This window comes from Armigeres subalbatus, chromosome 3 (genome assembly GCF_024139115.2).
Source record: "Armigeres subalbatus isolate Guangzhou_Male chromosome 3, GZ_Asu_2, whole genome shotgun sequence".
Classification (NCBI taxonomy): domain Eukaryota; kingdom Metazoa; phylum Arthropoda; class Insecta; order Diptera; family Culicidae; genus Armigeres; species Armigeres subalbatus.
In genome coordinates this window covers 156,300,087-156,327,481 of record NC_085141.1, presented here as the reverse complement: position 1 = coordinate 156,327,481, position 27,395 = coordinate 156,300,087, and the positions used below count along the sequence as shown (strand labels likewise).

General features: G+C 38.5%; 1 protein-coding gene across 2 annotated transcripts in view; it reads left to right on the top strand.

Annotated features, from left to right (window-relative positions):
* Window positions 1-27,395, top strand: part of LOC134225134 (semaphorin-5A) — a 659,484-nt gene that overhangs the window by 134,239 nt on the left and 497,850 nt on the right. The gene's annotated exons all lie outside the window — the stretch shown is intronic.

Sequence of the window (27,395 nt, the reverse complement as noted above, 5' to 3'; positions counted from 1 at the left end):
ATCGTCGATATGGAGTTGGTTGTGGGAAAATGCACTAAGGAAATGCACATAACTTTGCGTAATATCTAGTTTCTAGTTAATAGTTGTCGTTTATTTTATATGGAGGAAGCACTTGCTCTCCGGTATGATTGGCATTTATATGGAAATTTGATTTGCGGTTATGGTAATTGAACTGACTCAATCATCGTGAGAGCAGTTACTTGTCGGAAGCTGGTTTATTATTGCATTCGTCTTTCGTGGGGAAGATTTTACTATGTGTTTAAATCTAAAGACGTAGGTGCACCCAAAATAAAAATTGTTCACGACGGATGGGCACCTTTGATGGTATTCGAAAGCCGATAGCAGAGTCCTGTACATCTCGGTGGGACACCAACCTCGATTTCTGGGTCAATGCCCAACCAGTTGTTAAATTTCTGGAAAACCTAAATCTTGCGATAGACTCTAACTACACATCGGATGTAAGGCGGCTTGGAAACCACAATCTATGGCTATCATCACCCACTTTTAACGAGATTTTTATTTGATAACTAGCAGACCCGCCGAACTTCGTTTTGCCTAAAATCAATTTATTCACTGATTAGCTCTCGAATTATGCAGGAATTAGTGCCCCCTTTCCAGAAGGAAGGGGAGTTTCAAGCCACCACAGAAACATATTTTCCCTTCTAAAACCTTTACATGCTAGATTTGATTCCATTTGCTTGATTAATTCTCGAGTTATGATAGAATTTTTGTTTCATTTGTATGGGAGGGGTCTCGAACCATCTTAAGAACCTTCCCCGGTCCCAAGAATATCTGCATACACATTTTCGTGTCGATCAGCTCAGTAGCTTCCGAGTCTACAAGGGTCAGATTAGCATTAGCATTAGCATTAGCATTTAGCAGTTCGCACAAATTCGTAGGTGGTACAAGCCAAGACTATTGTATGAGAGTAGCATCACTTACATCCGTTACCACAGATATTGATTTGAGACTAATCACTAACTCTTAGATGAAAGAAATGTACACTACAATAGTCGAGATCTGTCCTGGCCACGTCCTTGCGAATGCTGAGGAAGGGGAAGGATGGTTTGTTGGACACCTACTTAAGAAAGATGCAGAGAACTCTACGACCTCTCATAGGGGCCACGGGAGGTTTTGGGATTGTGTGGAAGGTTCTAACAGTAGGAATCGTTCTGGTAGAACGTGAAACACAGAAAGAACTAAGGTAGAAATACAAAGTAGGAAAGGGACGAGCCTGGAATTGAACCCACTACCTCCTGCTTATAAGGCAGAAGCGGTAGCCACTAGACCACCGAGCTCGAATTCCGAGTCTACAAGGGTCAGATAGACAGAAATTCATATTTATGTATATAGATATTGAAGGCCATGAGTTGTCATGCAAATAATGTTTTTGTATGGACATTGGTGTTAGTAATGAAGGTGATCAATAATAAAACATTTTTTCTATAGAAGGCTAATCATTATTGTGTCTTATTTATAACGTGATGAGGAAGTCGTTTCATGATTAATTTGTATAAATATTTTCTACTTCTACACGGAATCCAACGATAACGGCTTGTGCATCTCATCATATGCTCTGCGGTAATCTGTGGCATTTTAAATAATTTTACGCATGTAGAGTAATTCTTTCCTGGGGACATATCCGACTTGTATATGAAGTGATGAAATGCGAACAGAATGTTGTAAGCTACATTACCTTGCCCATTCTATATCACAAATAGCACCTTGTCTGTTAAATAAAAACTTATCATCCACTTATTGGCTTCACGAACTAAGCCGGAATAATTTTTAACAACACATATAAGAGTACAGGGTTGATCGATCAGTATAGAAGCATTAGAACATTCACTTAGATTTTCATACGTTTCCAAATACACAATCAACATTCTGTACTCATGTGGAATTTAAAGTGATTCTAATTGCTGATATCAGCGTTCCTTGAATGGAACGGCTCTACACGTTCAGCCGTTACGCCAAAATCCAAACAAACACAGATCACTTGACACAGCTCTCGGTAAGCTAATGGTTTACACAGTTTATTACACTGCGTGCATATTTTTTTTTCATTTCCACAGATAAGCCTCATTCATAGCTCGCTCTAAAGTTGTCAGGTTCAAACGAAAACAAATGCGCTTCTACTTGTCGGTGAAATGTGATCCGTGTGCTTCTTCTAGTTCATAAACTCTACATAGCGAATGACAACGATTGCGACGACGGTGGTGCGGCTGTTCCACTGCATTGTAAAAGTTGGCAGGGGAGGATGGTTTAACACGAATTCTACAATGGTAGAGAATTGTCAATCCTTCGTGCATTTTGGAAGAATCTTATTATTCCAATTTTTCGGATTTCACTTATTGAATTGAAATTTTCAATTATAAAACTACTAAATTTTGTTTTTGAATTTGAATTTTGACATTTCTAGTTCTAAAACGTTGAAATCAGGATTTTCCCTCTAAAGTGCATTTCATACCATATTTCTATGTGATGCACTATTCACCGTGCACCAATCCATCCGCCGTATAATTGTCTTGTTGGTAGTCATGCTTGTTTTAAAGCACTAAGAGATTATTACTCGTCGTATCGCGTATCACATTTCACTTTTAATTACCACCCATCATCTACTGCATCTCCCGCCTACCCTTAAAAAAAATCTTTTTGTGTACAAAACTATCCAAAGAAAAAACTGAAAGTCAATAGTCGTATGCAACGACGTCGCGTAAAGCAGAACATGTTTATAGCTCGGAACGGGCGTACATTGAACCTATTTTCAGAAAGTTTATGTAGCTTTCAATCACCACAATTCCCAAAACATCACACCAATCAAATAATAGTGAGCCTATTACTAATGAGATTTTATGAAACGAAATGACATATTACTGAAAGACGAAATATTGATTGTTGAAAAATATCAGAAAATATCCCATTTGTTCTACTAGCAAAACAAATGGATTATTGGATGACATCAAGTTTCAGACCAGTAATTCAACGTAAATATGTTGATAAAGGTATCCTACGTAATCCTACATATTTTTGGTTATACACAACAGGTCTTAAACCTTTTTTTTTTCAACTGTGCACAAACAAATAAAAGTACGACCTTTGTACCCATTGATAACCGACAAATTGAACCCTAATTTTTTTCCTCATTAATATCGCCAAATTCCCGCCAATCTAATTAAGGTGTGTCCAAGTGTCGCAATCGAATCGAATGGCGAATCTTGACCAGCGTCACGTAGGCCATGTTCCGCCGGTCTCTTGTACCTAGCGGAAGGCGTCATTTCACTTGTGATGATATAAGTCAATAAGCTGCACTGCAAGCACTCGGTGCCTTATCGCAAATGAGTGTATTGCTGAATTAGCGCTGCTGATAAGGTTTTCCGCTCGGTAATGGTCGTTTGCTCTTGAATGGAATTATTTTAGAATGTCTCGTAGGGGCCAAATGTTCTACCTCAGTGATTAGTTTCTTTCCGGGTCAAATTCTTCATCCTTATTTGTCTCACAACAAATTTACCTACTACGGTCACGTTATTTAGAGTTGGTCTTGGTTTCTGCATTTTGTTATTATTTTTTGTCATACTGTCTCAGTGTCTCGGTAAAGTTTCCCGATTAAGATCTCAATCAAGATTTGACGAAAGCATCGCACAGTGTTGCTTTTTGCCGATTTCGTGCGCTTTTCTAATAGCATCGCTTCTGTTGATTTTTTCGCTGTAGTTTGTTTGGAGAAGCCGTTAGATATGAAAGGCACCTTCTTTTGATAAAATCTGTGAAATAATTAATCCACCTAAAAGATAAAAGATAAAAATTTTGCTTAACCATCGGAACCAGATATGAGCCTAGTGTCTTCAGGAAAGTTGAAGCGGATGGTATTTCAAGCCACTTTGCCAAAGACACCCCATACCTATGACTTATATAGTACGAGATATGTGACATTTTCTGTGGAAGGTCTCTGAAATCAGTTTTCTAGCAAAATTTTTTTTCTATGTTGCAGGCTGTTTTACCACCTTCTACAAAGTTGTTTGGCTAACAAAAATACTCTTGAAATTGAAAAGTTATTTGAGAAAATGTGTTTTTTCTAGGGGTGTTTTAGAATCGTGTAACTTGTTCCGGCGCAAAATGGCGCACACAACTTTTTAGTACACTGAAACTCCTGTATGTCTACTCTTACCCACTGGTTGAACCTTGTGTTTACACGAAATTACACGTGAGTTATATAGATTTCAAATGTCCCACTTTTTTCTCTACGTGTACACTAAGTTTATGTAAATGCTATAGGATTTAAATAAAAATTGACCTTTGATATGTGGCCAATAGGCACATAGTATATTGCAACACTATGAATTGAGCTGATGTCTGTATGTGTGTATATTCGTGTGTAAATGTGTGTGTGTAGTCATTTTATAGACACACTGTTACAATAGAGTTACACTGTCATAATAGACTAAAACTATCCAAGCAGTTTTCTGTTAAAAAATTTTAATTGCTAAATTCCAAAAAAATGGAAAATGGGTCTATAAAATGTTTATACATAGTCACATACACACGAATATACACACATACAGACATCAGCTCAGTTCATCGTGTTGCAATATACTGTTGGCCTATTGGCCACATATCAAAGGTCAATTTTTATTTAAATCCTATAGCATTTACATAAACTTAGTGTACACGTAGAGAAAAAAGTGGGACATTTGAAATCTATATAACTCACGTGTAATTTCGTGTAAACACAAGGTTCAACCAGTGGGTAAGAGTAGACATACAGCAGTTTCAGTGTACTACTAAGTTGTGTGCGCCATTTTGCGCCGGAACAAGTTACACAATTCAAAAATACCCCTAGAAAAAACACATTTTCTCAAATAACTTTTCAATTTCAAGAGATAGAGCTTCACAATGTTTTACAAAACTTGTATTTTTGTTAGCCAAACAACTTTGCAGAAGGTGGTAAAATGCCTGAAACATAGAAAAAAAAGTTATGCCTCAAAACTGATTTCAGGAACCTTCCACAGAAAATGTCACATATCTCGTACTATATAAGTCATAGGTATGGGGTCTCTTTGGCAAAGTGGCTTGAAATACTATCTGCTACAACTTTACTGAAGACACTAGGCTCATATCTGGTTTCGATGGTTAAGCAAAATTTTTATCTCACTTTTAGGTGGATTAATCATTTTACAGATTTTCTCAAAAAAAGGACCTTTTCATATCTAACGTCTTCTCCAAACAAACTACGGCGAAAAAATCAACAGAAACGATGTTATTAAAAAAGCGCACAAAATCAGCAAAAAGCAACACTGTGCATCGCCAGATCTCAACTATTCGATATTTGACAATTTTAAAAATTTTAACCCGTTTATCTTATTTTTGTTTTTGCTTTTTATCCACACGTTTCATTTCTCGATAATAACTGTTGCCGTTTCCTGTTCCAAAGCGGATCTTACGATTCAAATTCGTTAACTTCGTTGGAATTGTTTCCAGTAAGGTGTCTTACTACAAACCATTCCCAACATGGGGCAAAGCACAAACCACGCAGACCAAATTTTCACTTTGGTATAATTTTCCAAACCCCCTTCCCCACCTCCGTGAAGTCTACGTAGACTTTTTCAAAATTCAAAAAAAATCATATTTGTTGTGCACAAAGACGCATTACGAAATATTATGGAAATCAATCACGTGTTAAGTAGTTCAGTTATTTAAATCCGTTTGAAAGACCAGATCATTTAGAAATAAGGCACTTTAAAATGCATGTATTTTTTTAACTTTCAGTTTGATCGAAAAACTTTCTAAGAATGGAACAAAAGTTATATTATTTTATTTCATATGAATGACTGAAACGAATGCATCGTCGTTTCGAAGAAATTCCCGCAGTTTCCTGTTGATGCCGCTTGTCAGTCGGCATATTCTCCAGTCATGATTAGCTAGCCAAAATTTCATCAATTCTTCATACGACCAATGTCAGTGGTGACTGCTTCCTTCATTTTCAGTTTCTGGTTAATAATCACCCAAAATTACTCCATTGAATGGAACTGAGGACATTTTGATGGATTCAGGTTTTTTGGGATGAACTGGACTCCACTATTATAATACCATTGTAGCACTTCCTTGCTACAATGACAGCTGGCCAAATCTAGCCAAATGGCCAAATCTAGTAAATGGGACATCATGGGGCTGACTGGGTAAAATCTGTCGTTTGACGAAGATGGATTTTGCAGGACTGTGCAGAATTATTTATCCTTGTTTTTTTTTCCTGTACGGTGAATATTTTGAAACCACGTTAGTTTTATACTGTGAAAAAAATAGACCCAAAAGAATGGTCTACTAATTATGAAACACTGTGAAAAACTTGCAAGTGCCGCATTTCTAAATGATCTATGCTTTAGTATAAAAATAAAAATATAGCAACAAAAGTTAAATTTTAAACAGAACAAAATCAAATTGAGGGGGGTCCCGTAGCGTAGTTGGCTACACGTTCGCCTTATAAGCGAATGGTCATGGGTTCGATTCCCAGCCCCTCCACCAAACCCTCGTCAGTCGCCGGATGCGCAGCCCATACGGTGGCGTTTGGGGTACGCGCCTTACCGTGACGGCTGCCTGATGACGACTGACAACTTGTTCTTCTCAGAGGCATTCCTCCAACGTTACCCGGATTAAATGGCAACCGAACAAAGCAACAAAGCATTTCCCGTGGAATATCAGAATTGTTTTCCACGCAAATTTTAATCTATTTTCTCATGTGTCAATGTCAATGTCAAAGAATTTCCTATGTTTATATCCAAGAATAATTTCAAGTGGAAATTGTGGTCTATTCTCGTGAAAATTCCAGATAATGTCTCTTGAAAACTATAAAAGCTTTCCTGTTGAAATTGCAAAGATACTTATGGAAACTCGGAGAATTTTTGGTGGGAAACTCAAATAATTTTCTGTGGAAATATGCGTGCGGGCGTGCCCAATCTAACCCCCCCTGGCTGGCAGTGATATTATGGAAGAAAGCTGTTTGTACTCTGTATTACAGTCAGATTTAGTCCGGGAGTTAGAAGGTGTTAGCTCTACTGCAGATTCAGTGACCCATTTCAGACTGCCTGGTATTTCATGACCAGTCCGAGGCCACTTTCGCTTACAATAAGCCCCGCCTGTTTATGCTACCATTATCAATTGGATAATGGATCCATAAACAAACTTCCGGATCATTCAATCCAGCGCGTATTTAGTTTTAGTAATGGAATTATAGTATGTAGGTACAGACAAATTGAAACAATCTCACCAAATTATGATGCGATCCAGTATAACGTTCCACGGCAGTGCTCCATACGCGATTCGAATTGCACATGCGTATTCTGTTTGTAAATGCTACATTGTCAGCAGCAGTAACACTAAACATAGTATAAGCACTGACAGCAGCACCGACACAAGCCATAATTGCTAAGTAAATTTTAACACTTTAACCATTTTTTGTAACTAAACAAAAATTCATAAAAAAAATACAAAAAAATGACATAACGATAAATATATACGTTCGCTCGCCAGCGCGGCACTCTTTGATCACCAAATCATTTTCCGTGGAAATATTGAACGATTTTCTTTGAAAGTTCCAAAGAATTCTCAATGACAATTTCGAGAAAATTTCCGTTTAAATTTCGAATCTCACTCTGGTACTTCCCAGAGGGTTTTTCTCAAGCATTTTATTTGGTTCACTTCAACAAAAGTCATTTGGCCGAAAAAATCATTTGGCCGAAAAGGTCATTTGGCCAAATAGGTTATTTGACCGAACAGGTCATTTGGCCGAGCAGGTCACTTGGCTGAACAGTTAATTTTGCAGAACAGGTAATTTGGCCGAACAGGCCATTCGGCCGAATAGGTCGTTCGGCCGACTGTGTCATTTGACGTCTCTCATCTCACTTCTCACTGTGAAAAGTGAGAAATAAGAAGTAAGATGTTATTTTCTTTTTCCTTATTTAAGCGATTTTTTAATTTTAAAATTAAGTTCATCATTAAGAAGTAAGAAGTGATGAGTGAGAAGAAAAGCTTCTCTTTTCTCACTTTACGCCGTGAGAGGTGATAAGTGAGGAATTAGGGGTGAGAAGTAAGAAGTGAGACATCTCACCTTTCACTCCTCATCTCATACTTTTCACTGTGAAAAGTGAGTAGTGAGACATCCAACTTCTCACTCCTTATTTCTCACATTTTGCTGTCAAAAGTTAGAAGCACGAAGTGAGTAGTGGGACGTCTTCGGCCAAATGACCTACTCGGCCGAATAACCTGTTCGGTCGAATGACATGTTTGGTCAAATGACCTATTCGGCCAAATGATTTTCGGCCAGATGGGTTTCTTTTTTTTGGGTTTGGTCCCTTCCCGTTCGTATTACATGAGAACATTTCCGCAGGCCTGGGGGAAATTTCCAAAACCCCCACTGTGAGCACACCTGGAGACACCAAAATGGTGAAACCAGTTATACCATGCTTTAGTAGATGGCGGCATTTCTCGGATGTTATCGATGTGCTGACATTCAGAGGTCCAAACATTGACTCTGATCACTACCTCATTGTCAATGAAACTCCATCACGGTTGTAAACTGTATCGAATGGAAGATCACAGCGAATGGTGCGTTACAATATCCAGCGATTGTCTACGGAAAGAGTATCGGTTGAATACCGCCAGAAGCTCGACGAACGGATAAGTGCAATCAAAGTTAGCGACAACATCAACGATCCATCGAGTTGTGACATCACCATGGGCGTAGCCAGGATTTCGAGAAGGGGGGGGGGCAACTTTTTTGGTCTTCTAAATCGTAGTTTTATAGTAGTTTTATAAAAACACATGAATATTCACACATGAAACCAAATACAAACCAAATCGAAACAATAATGATTAAAACAATAATGGAGATATTTTTAAATAAAGTGAGAAAAATATTAACGAAGTTAGGGATTCTTTAGGAATACCTCCAGCAACTTCTTCGGCAGTGTCTTCAGGAATTCCGCCATAATTTTTGCCGGGAATTGATCCGAAAATTCCACCATTATTTACTCCAAGAAAATCTCCACGAGCTTCTTTATAAGTTCTGCAGAATTCCCTGCAATAATTCAAATAATTTCGTGCTGTTTCCCATAATTTTTAAGAATAAGAATATTCCGTGGAAATTCCGCCAGTGTAAGCAGTAAACAGTGTGCCAGTAAACATTCCTGAGAATTTCACGAAAAATCTTCGAATTTCTTGTGTAATCTCCATAAAATTTTCCGTGAATTGTTTCGAATAATTTCTTGTGAAAATTTCAAAGAATTTCTCCAGGAATTCCTCCGGAAATTTATACAAAAATTATACCGAAAATGAAATCAACAATGGAATTTTCGGAGGAATTCCTAGATTAATTCGCAATGAAATCCTGAAAGAATTCCGGTGGAAACTTCAAGATTTCCACTGGAAGATCCTCCAGGAGTTTCTCCGAAAATTCCTCCTGGAATTCTTCCAGGAGTTTCACCAGCATTTCCACCAAGAATTTCTCTAGGATTTCCTTCGAGAATTATTCCGGTAGTTCTATCGGCAGTTCCTCTGAAAATTCTTCCGGGAATTTCGGCAGAATTGGAATTTATTTAGGCTTCTACAGGAATTTATATAGATTTTCCACCAGCAGCTCCTCCGAGAATTTCTCAGGGAATTCTCCGGGAGGTCCTCTGATGATGATGATGGTCCAGCTACAAACCCCAACAAAGGTTTCAGCTAGACGAGATTTGTCTATAAGATGAATTTTCTTGTTTCCGAGAATGCTTCTGGTAGTTTCCCCGGGGTTCCTTTGAAAATTCTCCCGGGAGTTTCTTCAGAAATTCTTCCAGAAAATTCCTTCGAGAGTTCCTCCGGGAATTCCACCAGCAATTCATCCGGGAGTTTCTCCGGAAATTCCTCCGGGAGTTCCACCAGAAGCTATTCCAGGAAATTATTCAGGCTTTTTTCAGGAAATCATTTAGGCTTTCTTCAGAAATTAAGCTGGAAATTCCTCCCGAAGTTCGTCCGACAGTTTCACTGGGCGCTCATCCGGGAGGTCCTCTAGGAATTCTTCTAGGAGTTCCTCCTGAAATTCCTCCGGGAGTTCTTACGAGAGATCTTACGGGAGCTCCTCCGGCAGTTCCTTCGGGAATTCCTCCGGGAGATCCACCAGCAGTTTCTACGAGAATCCCTCCGGGAGTTTCACCGGCAGTTTCTCCGGGTGTTTCTCTGAAAAGGAGCTCCCAGAGTAATTTCCGAATTTTCTATAGGAATTTCCGGAGAAATTATCAGAGGAATTCTCGGAGGAACTGCCGGTGGAACTTCTGGAGGAATTTATTGAAGAACTACAGGAAGAATTTCCGGAGGAAATCCTGGAGGAACTCTCGTAAGAATTCTAGGATGAACTCCCGAAGGAACTTCCGTAAGAATTCCAGGAGGAACTCCTGGAAGAATTCTTAAAAGAACCTCCCGGAGGAATTCCCGTAAGAACTCCCAGAGAAATTCTCCGAGGAACTTCTGGAGGAATTTGTAGATAAATGCCTAAAGAAATGCTAAATGAATTCCTGGAAGAAAGCCTGATTGAATTCCCGAAGGAACTACTGGTGGAACTTTAAGGAACATACGGTGGAATACCCTAGAGGAAAAGACAAAATATTTCTGAAGCAGCTTCCGAAATCCCATTTCCCGTGAAATTCCTGCCAAATATCGTCCAGGAATTCCCTGTAAAGTTCCTGGAGGTATTACCGGAGAATTTCTTGTAAAAACTCCTGGAAGAACTCCCGGAGGAACTTCCACAAGCACTTCCGGAGGAATTCCCACATGGAAGTCCTGAAATAATTCTCAGAGAAGTTCCTAAAGGAATTCCCAAAAAAAAATATCAGGAGCAATTAATGCAGAAATTCCCAGATGAAATCCTGAAAGTATTCCCAGATGAATTGCTGAAGAAAATCCCTGCGGATTGTTCCGAAGAAATTTCTGGAAGAACTCTTGGCAGATATCCGAGTAAATTCCGAGTGAAGTCAGGAAGGAATTCTAGTACACTTCCGCGGAAAATCTCCCGGGGAAATTCCTGAAGGAATTCCTGGAGAAGTACCTGAAGAAACTCCCGAAAAAATACCTGTAAGAATTTCTGGGGAATTACTTGGACGAATTCCAGGAGAAATTCATGAAGATATTTCTAGAGGATTTCTTGAAGGATATTCTGAAGCAATTGCGAAAAGAATTCCAGATTGGAATGCTAGATGATTTCGCTATTGAATGTTTGGAGGTATTCACGGAAAATTTCCTGGAAGTAATCCATATAATATGGATCCTGGATGCCCTAATAATTTTTGGGAATCTTTTGAATTTCAACCACCTATTTCTGTATATGATTGGATCGTAAAGTGCACATGTTTGAGGGAATTCATTCCAGTACCCGTTCAATCTTTCCACAATATAGGGATGGCGACGGCCCCCTCTTTGTTTATTGATGGGTGTGACGATGCTTCGATGAACAGAATAAACATTGATTGTGGATGAAATGTCAACATCATTTGTAACCTTAGATGTAGGGCGACGCTCTCTCGAATTCAGGAGAAGGTGGTAGGTTGTCGTCACCCTTTTGTTCTGGGTTCATTATTTTCGCCCAATTGCACACCAATGGAAGCCTGTAGGTATAAGCTAATAACTGTTGAACGAATTTTATTTTGTATTTCATATTTTTTTATTTATACTTTTGTTAGAAAATGATTTTATGCCGTTTATGGAAAGGTGGTCGGTTGTCGCTCGACATAAAAAAATCATTAAAAACCAAAACATATGAACTGTTGACGTTATGGTTGATGATATCTAGATTTATTTTGTAAATGACAATGGAATTAATTACATGTAAATACATTATACATATTTTATTTTCCAGAAGCCTTGCGAGCACAAGCGCGGGATTGTCAATCCGGAGATGGCGAGCTCAATTCTCGGTCCGGTCTAGGATGTTTTCCGGTTGGAAACATTCTCGTCTCCCGGGGCATTGTGTATCCATTGTACTTGCCACACAAGATACATACTAAAGCAGTGGCGGTCATAGAAAAGCTTTCAATAAATAACTGAGGAAATGCTAATAGAATACTAAGTTGAAAAGCAGGTCAAGTTCCAGTTGGAATGTAGAGCCATTGAAGAAGAAGAAGATATTTAATTAAGCTTTCAAAAATTGATATATTCGCTCACAACGTGGCTAATAACATGAATTAGGCAATTAACTTTTGGATGAAGGGGTGCTGACAACCGGCAATGTTTGGGTGCCGACAACCAAAATTAGCAATCTTTTTGAAAAGTGACCAATTTTTTGTGAACGCTACGGTAGCATTCAATATTGAATCACAAAAAAAGAATAAATTTACCTTTTCGATCGTTTTACTTCGTTTTGTAACACTAAGCAAATAATTGGAAAAAATCAAATTAGGTTTTCACTTGATCGAAAAATGTTTTCTTTGTTTAACAAAACATAGGCATCTGTTTAGATCGGTAGTCAGCACAAAAAGATCGTGCTTATGGTGCTGCATGGTGAAAAATTTGAAGCTTTAGAAGAATTGTACGGTAAGACGCGCGGCTACAAAGCAAGACCATGCTGAGGGTGGCTGGGTTCGATTCCCGGTGCCGGTCTAGGCAATTTTCGGATTGGAAATTGTCTCGACTTCCCTGGGCATAAAAGTATCATCGTGCTAGCCTCATGATATACGAATGCAAAAATGGTAACCTGGCTTAGAATCTTCGCAGTTAATAACCGTGGAAGTGCTTAATGAACACTAAGCTGCGAGGTGGCTCTGTCCCTGTGTGGGGATGTAATGCAAATAAGAAGAAGAAGAAGAATTTGTGTACTTTGGATCTCTAGTGAGGTGCGATAATGATGTTATCCACGAGGAGAAAAGGCGTCTTGCAGTTGCGAATAGGGCTTATTGTGGACTTCGTAACCAGCTTAAATCCTTAACGAAAACGAAATTTCCACTGTATACTACTCTATACTACCCATGAAACATGAACGTTTTAGGAGTCTGATCGGAAAGCTTTCGGATTATTTGAGCGTAAGGTGCTACGGATAATACTCAGCGGTAAACAGGAGGAAGGTATCTGGCGGGGTCGCATGAATGACGAGTTATACCAGGTGAATAGACATTACAAAATCTACAATATAGATTCAAAATCAAAATTATACATCACTTTACTAATTATTTAGTTACCTATTATTTAATCATACTATAGCATAACAAAAACAAACATGTAGTTGTATACGTTGGTTGACGAAATAAAAAAAGTATAAAGGGCTGGATATTGTTAAGCTCATACATCACGGCAGATTACGGTGGGCTGGACACGTTGTACGCATGCCGGAAAAGCGTCAAGCGAATATAATATTCAGTAAAGAAACCGGAAGAGGCCGTAGGATACTCCATTCGGCGTAGGCTTATCGAGGAGCTGTAGCCCATGAAGTATCAATCCAAATAAGTAAGGACTTTATTCACAAGGTATAAACATGATTAGCAAATCCAAGTGATCTTTAATCCGACGAATTTAGAATCATAAAATTTAAATCTGTACAGTTTTAAATATAAACAAAGTTGGCATTTGTATAACCACGCATTAAATACTCAAGAGTAAACAACCCAATTTTTACATTTTTTTATTCGTTTCCTTGTTTTGTTTACAATAAATGTGGAAAACATTTTCATCAAAATCCAATCTCTTCGATCGTACTAAATCTTTGTGCTCATTTTTATTTGTTTACTTAATTAATAGGAAATATGCTATGGTAAAACCGTAAAAAAATTACAATTTATTCCGAAGTACCGATTTATTTTCTAAATAAATTGTGAACGCAAAAATTGTATCAGAAAATTGATCAATTTTTGGCGAGACAAAGTTCGCCGGATCAGCTAGTAAATATATGAGTTAATCAAAAGCAACATTCATATTTATTAATATTTAGAAGTTTTTTATCAAGAAGTTAATTAAATTTATTGGCGCCACATCTCACAACTAGAACGTTGCACTTATCAAGCACTCACAGAATTATTAACAATGATGGTTCTCAGCCAAGCTACCATATTTATCTATATCTATATATATATAAAAAACAAAGTTGGCATTTTTACGACCGTGCATCAAGAATAGACAGTTCATTTTTTGCTAATTCATATTTGTTTTCTCCTTCTTTTTACGACTAAAAATGTTATGATGAAATTGGAATGCTTTGAAAATCGAAACTCAATTTTCCCGATGAAATAATTTTTCGTACAATTTGCATGGAATTTCAAAATTTTGACCATATAAAATACAGTTGTAAAAAAATTAGAGATCATTCTGAAGAACCGATTTGTTTTCCAGAAAAATTGGTTTGAATTTAGTCACAAAAAATGTATCAGAAAATTAATCATTTTTTGGCGAGACAAAGTTCACCGGGTCAGCTAGTATTTCTATAAAACTTTGATTGCAGCTTTTCTTAATCTATTTTTTATGAAGTAGGTATCGCACCGAAAACTCGAGTGCATGTAATCTATTTTTTTTTTCAACTTGTTATTTGTACAAATAGTTTCTATTCACTTGTTCACTTCTGTCCTAATCATATCAGGTATTTTCAAAAACAAATTGAAACAGCTTTTCCAAACAATAGTTCGACCCGAAATACGCTTCCAATTTAGGCTTAACTTAGGACGATGGGTCATTAATAATTGCCCCCAGCGCTACAACCAAGGCCGTCTCCTACTTCGGACAAATCTGCACAATAAACGCCGAATCACCCATTTAAACGAGTAAAGTAGTCCCATTATGTAATCGTTGTGTTGTACATTCGCAAAACGAACTTCCAAGTAAGGTCGGCAAGATTAGAATCTATTGTCCGGTTCTGGACAAAAATCCGGCGCAAAAAAAAAATCACCTCATAAAATGACAACGCATGAACGCCCTGTGTTTTTTTGGTACATATGCCATAACAATTTAACCCTCACCAAGCAAATCTAATGATATGCAAGTCACAGCGGGGGATTCGAAGTGGAATGCAGCTCGGTCGTTTACGCTAAAAATATGAGAAATTGCTACGTGGATCGGCTACCGAGTTGCTTCTCGGTTGGTTGTGTTGGTTGCTGCAGGCCAGAACCTGTCAACCGATGTCCATAAACGGGCTTCCACATTTGTTGCCAATCATGTCGCGCGCCGTTCGCCGTCGTATGGGATGAAGCTGTGCTGATTGGGAGTCCGATTGTGGTTAACTGCTTTTTTCGGCTCTCCAGTGGCCAGATTGGAGGCTGTAGCACCAACCGAGCTAGAAATTGAGCATTTAATCAACTTTTTGGGATGTTTTACTATTCAGATAAAGCTAACTTGCGGTTAACGACAGTATGGTAATTTAAGGGAGTACACTTTTGGTGTCCGGATACCATTATGTTATGATGAAAATGCAGATCACAATCAAAGTTAAGAACAACTGTCACAATCATGTCAAAACTTATAATTCAACCATGACCCTAAAACATTGAATGAAAACCATCGACTGGTTTTGAATCGTGCAATCAAGCAGCTTTCATGACCAATTCAACTTACACAGAATGTAGTAACCCTTGTCTATGATAACCATTTTGTTAAGGACATATCGATTTTAACTAAAAGCGAAAGTGATTTGTTCACTGATCCATTGGATTTTACGCAGGGATTTTGCCGCATCAAACCCATCGACATACTTCCCGACGGAAGCATCAATCACATCGCACCACTGAGTCCCTAGGCGTGCAGTTATTAACGGTTTCTTTTACCAACTCCACACTAGGATTAAACTCGGATAACCAAAGTAATAATGCCCCATTGTGCATAGTCCCGATCGTATGAGGGGAGGAGGACTGTCTAAGCAATCACAACGATCGTGAACTTGCTCCAAGACCCGGGAGTTCCGAAACGACCCGAAGCTATAAATAAATCCACCCTCATCATGCATTCAATTCGGTCGAGGCTCCGCGCAAAACAAGAGCATAACTCACGCTTGAGATGAAACAATCTGCGTCCCGATCGTGTGGTCATGCTGGGATTCGATTCAACCCAAATCGATGACGGCAGTAGCAGCTTTGGCAGAAGCAGTTGTCGGTATAAGTGATTTGGTTTGTTTTCTGGGAAACAATGAACCATATAGAAAATGGCTCACAATATGCATGCAATGCATATCATAATAAAATGCACAGCTACTTACTGGTATTGGCACTTTGGGCTCGAACCGATGCCTGAAAGCGAGGAACGGGTTGTTCACAATTTAAATAAATTGATAATATCTTACATAATGGCTTATAGAATCGCCAGGCCGTTGCATGAAAGTGCTGTGCTGAATTTATGATATCGCACCAGAGAGTGCAGTGATATAGGGATTCCATAGTTAGTCATGACGGGGAAGTAAGTAGTGAGCGCATTGTATATTTTAAGCCGTGAAAGCTCGATAACAACCAGTATACAGAATGCAATCGGAGACGTGTTCTCAATGTTCGCATTTCATGATGTAACGAACTTATTTTATGAATTTCCGACAAAAATCTGAATTCTACTCCGAAGGAATATCCAATGTTTAAAGAGATTATGTAGCTTGAAAGTACCTGAATTCTTCTACCCCGGAAAGGAGATTTTTCTAAGGAACATTTCTAACATTTTTTATAATATTTAATTTCGTTGAGAGTGGTGTATGACAAATACTCCGAAATTATCTTATGTGATATTTTCGGAAGATTCTGATTTCGTTGAATATCCATTCCATGAATGTAATTTAACCTTCTGAAACATACAAGTATTCAATTTCCTTTCCTTGTCCGGGCTGAACGAACGGTTCATTCCAGTTCGAGGAAATTTTTCCTTTTGTGTTGCACCCCAATGAACGAACGGTAAACCGAACTGCTGCTGCACTGCATTGCATTAATAAGTCCATCGATCGCCACTTGAACACTGAACAGTGGTAGCACATACCTCATCGTTCGATCCGATCAATCGCAGTGTGGCCATTGATGGACAGACCGCCCTCTCAATTTGGGATCCAGTTCCAGCCTGACCAGTAAAGGTGAGCATAAAAACCAACTCTCCGTAGGTATGTTGACGGACTGGAGGGACCGGAGGCGAGTGTGCGTCGATTGTCGACATCACGGGCCGTGTTGCACGGACTTTGTCAACTGGCAGCGGGTTTCTTCATTTGTTGCCCGATTCGTAACCTGCACGTGACCATATGTGAGTTATGCTGAAGAATGCGCTAACCAACTCGTCAAACAGCGTGGCTGGCTGTATCGATCGTCGACTAGATCGGTTACATTTGCCGATTCATCGACACACCACAGGAAAATCAAGAGACAAGGTTTGAATGTAGAATGATTATCAGGAAAATGGTGTTTACCGACGGTGCTACGGGAAAATTATGCCCGTTGTGAAATCAGGTCATATAAATGTTCATTCGAGCGTTGTGATAAAAACCGTTATCACCACATCGGACAAAGTTATGTTTTCCAGAAAAGCAATCTCGATGCCCACTTCTCACCAAATTGAATTCAATGGCCGTTCATGGCGACCACCTTTACCATGGCGAGTGCAGGTACATGCCACTGAACGGCAACTATGGCAGGTGGATCCACCACTGTCCACTACTTTCAAGAAGTTTGAAAATTTTGTGAAGGTCGTTGCATGCTTTCCCCCGGCCACTAATAATTGCAAAACATGAAAAATCTTTCACTCTTCGATACACACGCCCAGGAGAAGGTCCTTGAACGCAAGCAAATTTGAGAGAACGTTTTCAGGGCAGTGCAGTGAAATGGAGACTCGAGTAAGAGAAAGCGCGACGAGAATGGAAAGAAAGCATGCCAATTACCTGCAAGTTAATGTGGGGGCCGCTGGCTGGTTGTTATAATTTAATTATAGCACAATGGTGATTGAACTCATCGAGTGTTCGTCCCTTGGTTGAGAAGGGATGGCTTCAGACAATTATGAGTGACAATGTCCAACGTGGTAGATGGTCGTAAAATTGGAATTTTTCTCACGCTTTTTGTTGGGAATGTTTTTTTTTTTGGCATACTGTACAAAAAATGTAGAATAAAAATATGGAGAATATGTATTAATGTTTTGAAGTATTTGATAGCGACACGCGCAGAAAAATGCTTTTTTATTCTATTTATCTGGCAATATTTTTATTAAACAAAGTTCTAAAGTTTGATCTCAAAAAGAGCGTTTTAAGGACATTTGGCATTGTATTTCTTTCATTTATTGCAAGTTCGTAGCTCAAGCTTCGTCATTCCACGTCATTTTCCTACATGATGCGTATAATTTAACATAATTTATAACATAATTTTCCAAACCATCGTTCTTGAGCGTTTTGTGATTCACCCTTCCCAGCATTCAAGCAACGTGGCCAGTTCGGGAAAATTCCAATGGTATTCTCATGTTTCGAGCATCAAGTTTATAAGCAGCTGCTGTTGAACTAGGGCGTGTCTTTTACGGATTTATCAATCCTGCAATATCAAAAACATTTTCCGTTGTTGTAGGGAGGCGAGTCGAAAAGTTCTCTACGTGTTGGTCAATATTTTGAGCTGTATTTAGAGTGATGAACACTGATGGCATGCCAGTGATTTCAATTAAATGCAAAGGGAGCACGAATGGAGAACGAGATCCTGGCTGCATTCAATTGAAATGAGAGAATCTGTGACAAAAGTTCGTAAGGTCGAAAGGGACAAAACATCGTACGGGACAAAAAGTCGAAAGAACAAAAAGTCTAACGGGATAAAAGGTCGAAAGAGACAAAAGGCCGAAAACATAAAAGGTCGAAATGGACAAAGGTCAAAATAGACAAGAAACTGAAACGGAGAGAATTAATCTCCCACAAAACCAGTTTTATTCATTTCTTAGACATTCATAATATTGTTTCATAGTAATTACACCTTCATTGAAAATTGCTCATTCTTGAACTTTGATTGATGTGATGAGTGAATTAGTTCTGCTTGAACTTGAATGCATTTCACAAGTTCCTTTGGAATACACCCAACTTGTTATTGATCGACTTTTTGTCTTTTTCGACCATTTGTCCGGTTCGACTTCAGTTTTGTCTCTTTCGAACTTTAGTTCTTTTCGATCTTTTGACCCTTTCGACCTTTTAACCCTTTCGAACTTTTGTCCTTTCGAACCCTTTGTCATAGATTCTCTCAATTTCAATTGAATGCAAAGGGAGAACGAGATTCTGGCTGTGCTATCAGTTGCCCATTCAATCCTTGGCTTCGACAATACATGCCATGTTGGGAGGTCAATATCTCGATTCTTGACAATTCGATTGGGCTGATTTTTTGCCAGCAGGCCTAAAATGATTTGAATTTGTATTCAGTAATAGTTACTCTTATTCATATACTGCTTATTCGCGTTTCTGTTGGAAATAATTATAAAGACAATTCCGTTGTATGGAACCTAATATAAAAAAAAGTTTAAAATTATTTCCAGATTTGGAGGTCAAGATCAACAGCAGGGTTTGAATACAAAGGAGAATGAGGAAATCTCTCTGTCTGTATACACTCTCGATAGGTAGCATACCGTGAGAGACGTTTTTCGGTAGCTTTTACGATAATGAACTGATTCGAGGGGCTACAACCCATGATAAATTTATTTTATTAAGCGGGGAGCACTGGCTCGGATTGTGCATTTACACTTGTTTTACACAGCTGTGCGGAAAAATATATGGTCCCTAACATAAAATGAGCGAGAAAAACGTGTTTTATCAAACCCCATCGGTGGGGGCCGCCTATCCGAATCAGTTTTTTTTTCAACTTGTATACAAGTTCGATAGTTTTGTTCTCATGGCTTGTTATGATTCGAAGAGGTTTTTGCCTCTCTTTTATTGTTGTTCGTTATCTATCGAGAGCGATTTCTGCAAACCCTGATCAACAAAGATGTATAAAATTTACTCAAAGAACGAAAGTTCAAGTTGAAAACAGGTGTCCAGTAAAATTTCAGCTAAATCGAATCGCTAAGAATCGAGATTTCGATCCTCAAACATGATGAAAATGTATGAAAATCATGCTTGTGAATCTTGCGTAACCAAGTTGCTGTAAGCACACCCAACTTTTTTGAATCTGTCGACTCAATACCTCCAAACAATTATTTCGAATTTTTCGCTTCTTCACTTTCCACTACTTCAACACATGTCACATATGACACAATGTTAAGTAATCTATAGTGAGGCCATGTCCTTGCTTTTTTTCCCCAGAGATTTCGAATGAGATAGATAGTTCATCTGAATTTCTCACACACTTCCGTCTATCTTCCGGCTTCAAGAAAACAACAATTAACCATCGTAAACACTATAGGTTCCAAATGTTTAAAAGACAAAAAGCAAATAAGAAAAAAACAGAAGACAAAAGACAGAAGACGGAATATAACAGACAAAGATAGATAACGTCTAATGAAAGGCAGATAACAGATGACATATGACAGAAGATATGCAACAGAACACAGATAACATAATACAGAAAACAGATAGAAGAAGATGAAATGTACAAGATAAAAAACCAAAGATAAAAGATAAAATACGAAAGATAGACAACAGACGACAAAAGACAAAATCTGGCAGCAGAAAACGGAAGATAGAAAACAGAAGTGAGAAGGAAAAGGGCAGAAATAGAAAACAGAGCACAGGAGACAAAAGACAGAAAACAAAATATCAGAACCGAAGATAGATGAAATAAGACAGCAGACACAATGCATACAACAGATTACAAACGATAGAAAACGGAAGATCAAAGAAGTCAGAAAATAAGAAGCAAAGGAAAAGGTAGGTAGAAAACAGAGAACAAAAGTCACAAGACACAAGACGGAAGATAGAAGATAGGAAACAGAAGATAAAAAAACAGAAGACAGAAGACAAAAGACGGAAGAGCATGAGCATTATCACCGTACAATTCGTAGTTGCTACTCCGTGATTGACTGAATTTGCGAAATTGTACAGAGAACACAATGAATGGGGCTTGGGATTAGCTACCCATTCTCAATGTACACGTTTCGGATGCTCAAATATTTGAAGTCAATAACGCCACGTCCTTACGGTCATATAGAAATGGTAGGATTGTTAGTCCGACTCTCGTTGCTGCTAGAGACCGAGTATACCTCTGCATCTCCACGATTTCTTGGGATAGGATATCGTTTGAGTTACAAAGGGTAAATTATCTGGTTTCACTTTGGTAAGCGATGCGATCTATGGGATGGGAAATAACACCAATACGAGTTAAAAATTAAAACATGCACGCCCGGAGGCGTTTGAAAACTGAGGAGATTCGCGTTTTGGACGACCGCACGGAAGCGCAGCACTCTGTACTCACTTGCTCGATGGCTACAGCAAACTATTGAAGTACGTGCTTTTTTCGACCGCGCGCGTCTTGCGCATGAGCCACCGAACACAAGATAGATATTTTATTTCTTTCCCGACGACTAAAACACCTACTGCACTTATTTGTTCGATGGCTACTCTTATTAACGGCCGTGCAATGTAACACAATATTTCGGCAGATCGCGCGATCGTTCTGCAGTCCAAAACAAGAGAAATCACGTACTGAACTGATTGACTTTATTACCGACCGCGCAATCACAAAAGACAAAAGACGGAAGATGGATAAAAGAAGACAGAAGGCGGATGACAGATTTCAAAATATAGAACTTAGAAGACAGACTACAGAAGACAATCAACATAAGAGTGGATGCAGAAGGCAGAAATCAGAGGACAAAAGACAGTGGACAGAAGACAGAAATGCGTCAACAAAGGGTAGTAGATAGATGACAAAAGACAAAAACAGAAAATAATACTGGAGTATGGAAGACAAATGAGAGCAGACAGAAAACCAAAATAATAGACCGAATAAGCTGCTAAAACAGAAAATGAAAGAAAAAATACAGAAACTAAAAAAACTAAAAAAAAAGATAAAATACAGATGAAAAATACAGAAGATAAAAGACAGAAGTCAAAAAATAGAAAAAATAAAAATGTGTATATATAGAAAATGAAAGGCTGAAGACACAGGGCAGGAGTCAGACGACTTAATACGGAAAAGAAAGATAAGAGACAAAAAAAAACAAAAAATAGATTGCGGAATGCTAGAGACAACAAACAGAAACAAAAAAAGATGGAAAACAGAAGATAGAAAGCAGAAAACAGACGACAGTTGTCAGAGCACAAAAAACGAAGACAGCAGGCAGATAACTAAAGATAGAAAAAAAAGATATACGCCAGAGAACAAAAAAGGGAAACAAAACATAAAAGACAGCAGACAGAAAAGAAGAAGGTAAAAGAAGGAAAACAGAAGTCAAACGACACAAAATAATAAATCAAAAGGCAGAAGACACAAGACATAATACAGATAAGAGAAGATAGCAGTCAGAGAACTGAAGGCGGAAGAAAGAAGATTAAAGACAGAAGATAAATAATAAATGGCAGAGGTGTGAAGACAAAACACAATAAACAAAATAAGAAAACGAAAAACTGAAAATAGAAAACAAAAGATAAATAACAAGTTAAAGACAGAAGGCACACAACAGAAGACTGTTAACAGAATAGAGAAGATTATAGACTGGGGTCTCCAGTGGCCTTTCGAGCAAAGGCATAGGATTGCCAATCCGGAGTTGGCGAGTTTGATTCTCGGTTCGGTCTTGGATGTTTTCGGGATGGAAACTTACTCGACTCCCTGGGCATAGCGTATCCATTGTACTTGCCACACAAGATACATACTCATGCAATGGCGGGCATAGAAAAGCTTTCAATTATTAACTGAGGAAATGCTAAAAGAATAAAGTTGAAAAATTGGCCAAGTTCCAGTTGGATGTAGAGCCATTAAAGAAAAAGAAGAAAGACTAAAGACCGAAGGTAGCACATTGAAAACAGAAAACAGAATTCAGAAAGCAGAAAGAAGAAGACAAAAAACCACATCAAAGGACAGAAGATGGAATACAGTCAACAGAAGGCAGATAAAAGAAAGCCGGAGATGAAAGACAGAAGACAAAAAATAAAAGACATAAATCAGAAGACAACAGACAAAAAAGCGGAATACAACAGACAGAAGACCAAAAACCTTAGCCAGATGATAGAGGACATAAGACAGAAAACAGATATAAGAGAAAAAAGACAAAATATAGAAAACAGGCAGAAGAAAAAAGACAAAAAGAAGATTCAAAAGGCCAAAAATAGAGGTGGTAGAGAACAGGTAAATACAGAGAAGACAAATGATAAAAGATATAAGATGGAACACAGAAGAAGATAAAAGACAAAAGACAAAAGCTGTTGTTAAAATGTTTTGAAAGGGCCTCAAGCGGATTTTTTGCTAGAATGCAACTGACAACGTCCTATTGACATAATAGACAGACGCAAGAAGATAGAAAACAAAGATCAACGGATACAAGGAAAGAACAATACAAGCAATCATCAACAAGAAGCAGAGGAACCTACGGAATAACGAATTGACAACACTGACACCGATCGATGAACCGCTGAAGAGGGTATCGGTCCCTTATGATCAACACATCACCCACCAGCTACGCCATCGACTGAGGAAATTTGGCATCGATTTAGTATTCTCCAGCAGAAGCAATCAACTGAAGACACCGTTGGACTCCACAAAGGATAGAGCAGAAATGTTAAATAAGGCAGGAGTTTATCAAATTAATTGTTCACAGTGTGATAAAGTATATGTAGGTCAAACAAAAAGATCGTTAGATGTAAGGTTCAAAGAACATATTGCAGAAGTAAGTAAGGCTAAGAGGGAAACTGATAAGGGATTAAATTATGAGTTTAGATCTAAGGTAGCTGAACATGTATATCAGGAAAATCATTCAATTACGACATCAAACATAAAAATTTTAAGAAATATCTCTTCTCCGTGGAAATTTGATGTTGCTGAGAGCTTGGAAATCTACTGACAGGTACAAACGCGGTTGTTGAATAAAGATCAAGGAAATGGTAGCTCCTGTCTCTTCAAGTTTATACGTAAGCATTAAGCGCAACAAGCGAGTAGATGTAAGCACCATAGTAAATGTAACTAGATAAGTACCTAGATAAATTATTATACCTACGCATAGTATATAGTGTAAGCTGCGATCATTTTCTTCAAGTCGAGTCAAGTACGAGACACTGAAGACGGCCTTACTATTGAGGTCGAAATACGTATCTGTCAAGATACAATTAAGTGGTGGAATTAAATGGGATTGTACAAATTCGCCTTATGACAAGTAAAAACAAAAGATAAAAGGCAGAAGACAAGTGCACAACAGAGAACAAAATACGGAGACAGTATAGAGAACAAAATACGGAGACAGTAAGAGACAAGGCAGAAGATAGGAGACAGAAGACAGCAGGAAAAATGCAGATTGTGATTTGCCCGCTTCTTTTTCTCACACTCACTTTCATTTCGGGTTGATCGATTTTTGTTACTCAAATTGACCCAATTATAACCCATTACTCGTCAGTCTCATGTAAGCGGATACACTAAATCGATTCCCGCCATGATTTGAAGTCTATTTGTTTCCAGATTGAGTACTCACACACAAATATTATACACGGAAATCAAACTTTTTTGAGTGTATTGAGTGTGAGAAAAAGATGACTGCGAGAAAAAAAATCTCGCGAAACTCTTATAAAGTGCAAAAAGCGCAATACATGTGCGCCAATAAATCAAGTCTGTTCTACCAGATCTCTAAAGTGCGGCATCTATAAGAGGGAAGTTTGAGGACAGATGAAACGAAGCCCGAGTTAGGAAGACCGGGATGCCGGAACGCATCGTTCTCACTCATTTGCCAAACAAAAACAATTTAAAATCAGTTTGGGAGCAATTTATTGTTATTGTTTTATGCAACAAACGTCAATTCGCTATTTTTAACGAAGGAGAACATAAGAAAACCCATGCAGATACGCTGATTCAACTCATCCAATAGTTTTTGAGTGCTGAGAATCGTTCATTAGTTTTAAGATTTTGGGTTTTTCTCAACACTGATAGAAAGGAGAGAAAATACTTATGGAAACGAAACAAACAGAGAAGATTTTGAAAAAAGCTGAAAAAAGAATGAAAGTACACAAGAAAGAAAGAGAAAAATGTAGAAATAGAAACAATATGGAAAACATTATTACATATATTAAGAATAAAATGGAAAAGGACAACCCCAGTAAAATTTACCTTACTCCACATTGAAGGGACCATCGAGTTAGGGAGCATATCGAGGTGATCATAGAGAGGCTAAGATGTGCGAAAAGAAAATTCAGCTTTCTATGATGATGATGATGATGGGTTTCCAGTAGCCTTGCGAGCAAAGGCGTAGGATTACCAATCCGGAGATGGCGAGTTCGATTCTCAGATGTTTTCGGATTGGAAACTTTATCGACACCCTGGGCAATGTGTATTCATTTGAAACTATCTTACTGTCCGCAAGGGTCAGATGGACCCTTGGCTATTCCCCCAGACACTGGTCTAGCCACGGTGTCCACTTGGGGTGGGCTCTACAACAGCCTCTTTCGTGCGATAGTTATAAGTTATAGGGTCGTTTATATGATTTCGGGTTCCTGGTAGAGATTGGTGGACAAGCTTCCCACGTGGTTATTGGGCAATCGATTAACAATGATAACAGCATAGAAAACAAGCGAAATAACGAAGAAAAATGGATGTAATATTATAGATACTTAAAACTAATCAATTTAGCTCGGATAATTAACATTTTATCATTTATTCAAAACTTTTTTTGGTAACATAGTCTTGGGACATTTGAATGAACAACGTTTAGCGTGTCATAGGATATTCTTGATTATACTTGCGATTTATTCAATACATAGGTACATCTTCGTTGCGGCCGATTGATGATCTCGTTGGTCGACATAAAGCATACCGGCATAGGGTTGAGCACTAGACAACAATTCCAGCGAGGGGCACTTTACTACAGGCGGGCAAAGGGGCTTGACTTGGCTTCTCTATGCCAGGGAGGTGGCATCACTCGATTTCTTCATTCCCACTCTTGACGAGGGAACAACTGGGTGACACTATGGCCTTTGAGTAACGATTGGCCTACGGTACTAAGGTCCAGGAAGTGGTACAAAATTTCGCGCGCACTGTTAACGGTGGTCCAATCCGAGCGAGTCACCAGAGCCGATGGGCACAGACTTTGTTCCACATCACTGACTGGCCAGCACGTGCGTCATGCCAAGCACTGAATTAACCATCGGCTCGGACCACTATTCACTATCCGGACTCGTTTAATGTTCGCACCACGCTCACTCGGACCATTTCCTTGTACGTTTGTGACCAAGCAGACCTAACTCAATCGAATTTTGCTTTTCGACAATTTTGGTGTTCTTTACTATTCCGACTGTCCGTGGTGCGGTCTTGCATTGGTCTGTACACAACAATTAGACTTAAGTGATTTTAACTCGTCGTGATGTACTAGCTGTTAATGTTTTAAATCACTGTAACTTTAGAAGTTAACGTACCGTTCTTCACGAAACTTGCTAAGAGACGAGGCAAATTCGCGGGTGTCACACACTTTCTTCACTCCTCTGGAGCGATGGCAAAACTAAGAGAGCGATTCTATGGAGGCCTTGCCCTTTTATTCTATTCTTGCCGCCCCAAGTATAACGCCCATCGCCTGCCATTTCGTTATTCCGGTGTGCGTTTCGGTGAATCGCTGCGTTTCTCGTTGATGTTTTTTTTTTGTATAATATCTAGGGGTTTTGGTTGGGGTTGCGTTATCAAATTGTAGATTTAAATTCAAATAATTTTAGCTAGATTGCATGCAAAACCTGTACATATTCAGCCCTAAGTGCTTGTTTTCTTTTTATTTTTCATTTCTTTTAATTCATTTAGTTTATTATGTATAGAAATATTTAAATGTAAGTAGTGTAAATAATTTTAATAAATAGGTTAAATAAATATTCAAATAAATAATGTAAATAAGGAATCCAATAAATAATGTAAATCTATCTATCTATCTATCTATCTATCTATCTATCTATCTATCTATCTATCTATATATATAAAACTCAATGTTTGTATGTTTGTATGTATGTTTGTATGTATGTTCCAGCATAACTTCTGAACCCATTGACCGATTTCAACCAAATTTGGAACACACATACTTTATCTTAAGGAGACGACGATAGGGGGTTAGGGATGCTCTTTGAAAAAAAGGGAGGGTGTGGGGGATGGGTATTGTTTAGTTATCAATTAACTCAGTGTAACTCCTGAATCCCCTGACCGATTTCAACTAAATTTGGAACACATATTCTTTATCTTAAGGAGACGACAATGGAGGGGGGCTAAGCATGCTCTTTGGAAAAGGGGGAGGATGTGCGGGGAGGGGTATTGCTTAGTTATTAATCAACTCAGTGTAGCCTCTGAACCTCTTGGCCGATTTCAACCAAATTTGGAACACACATTCTT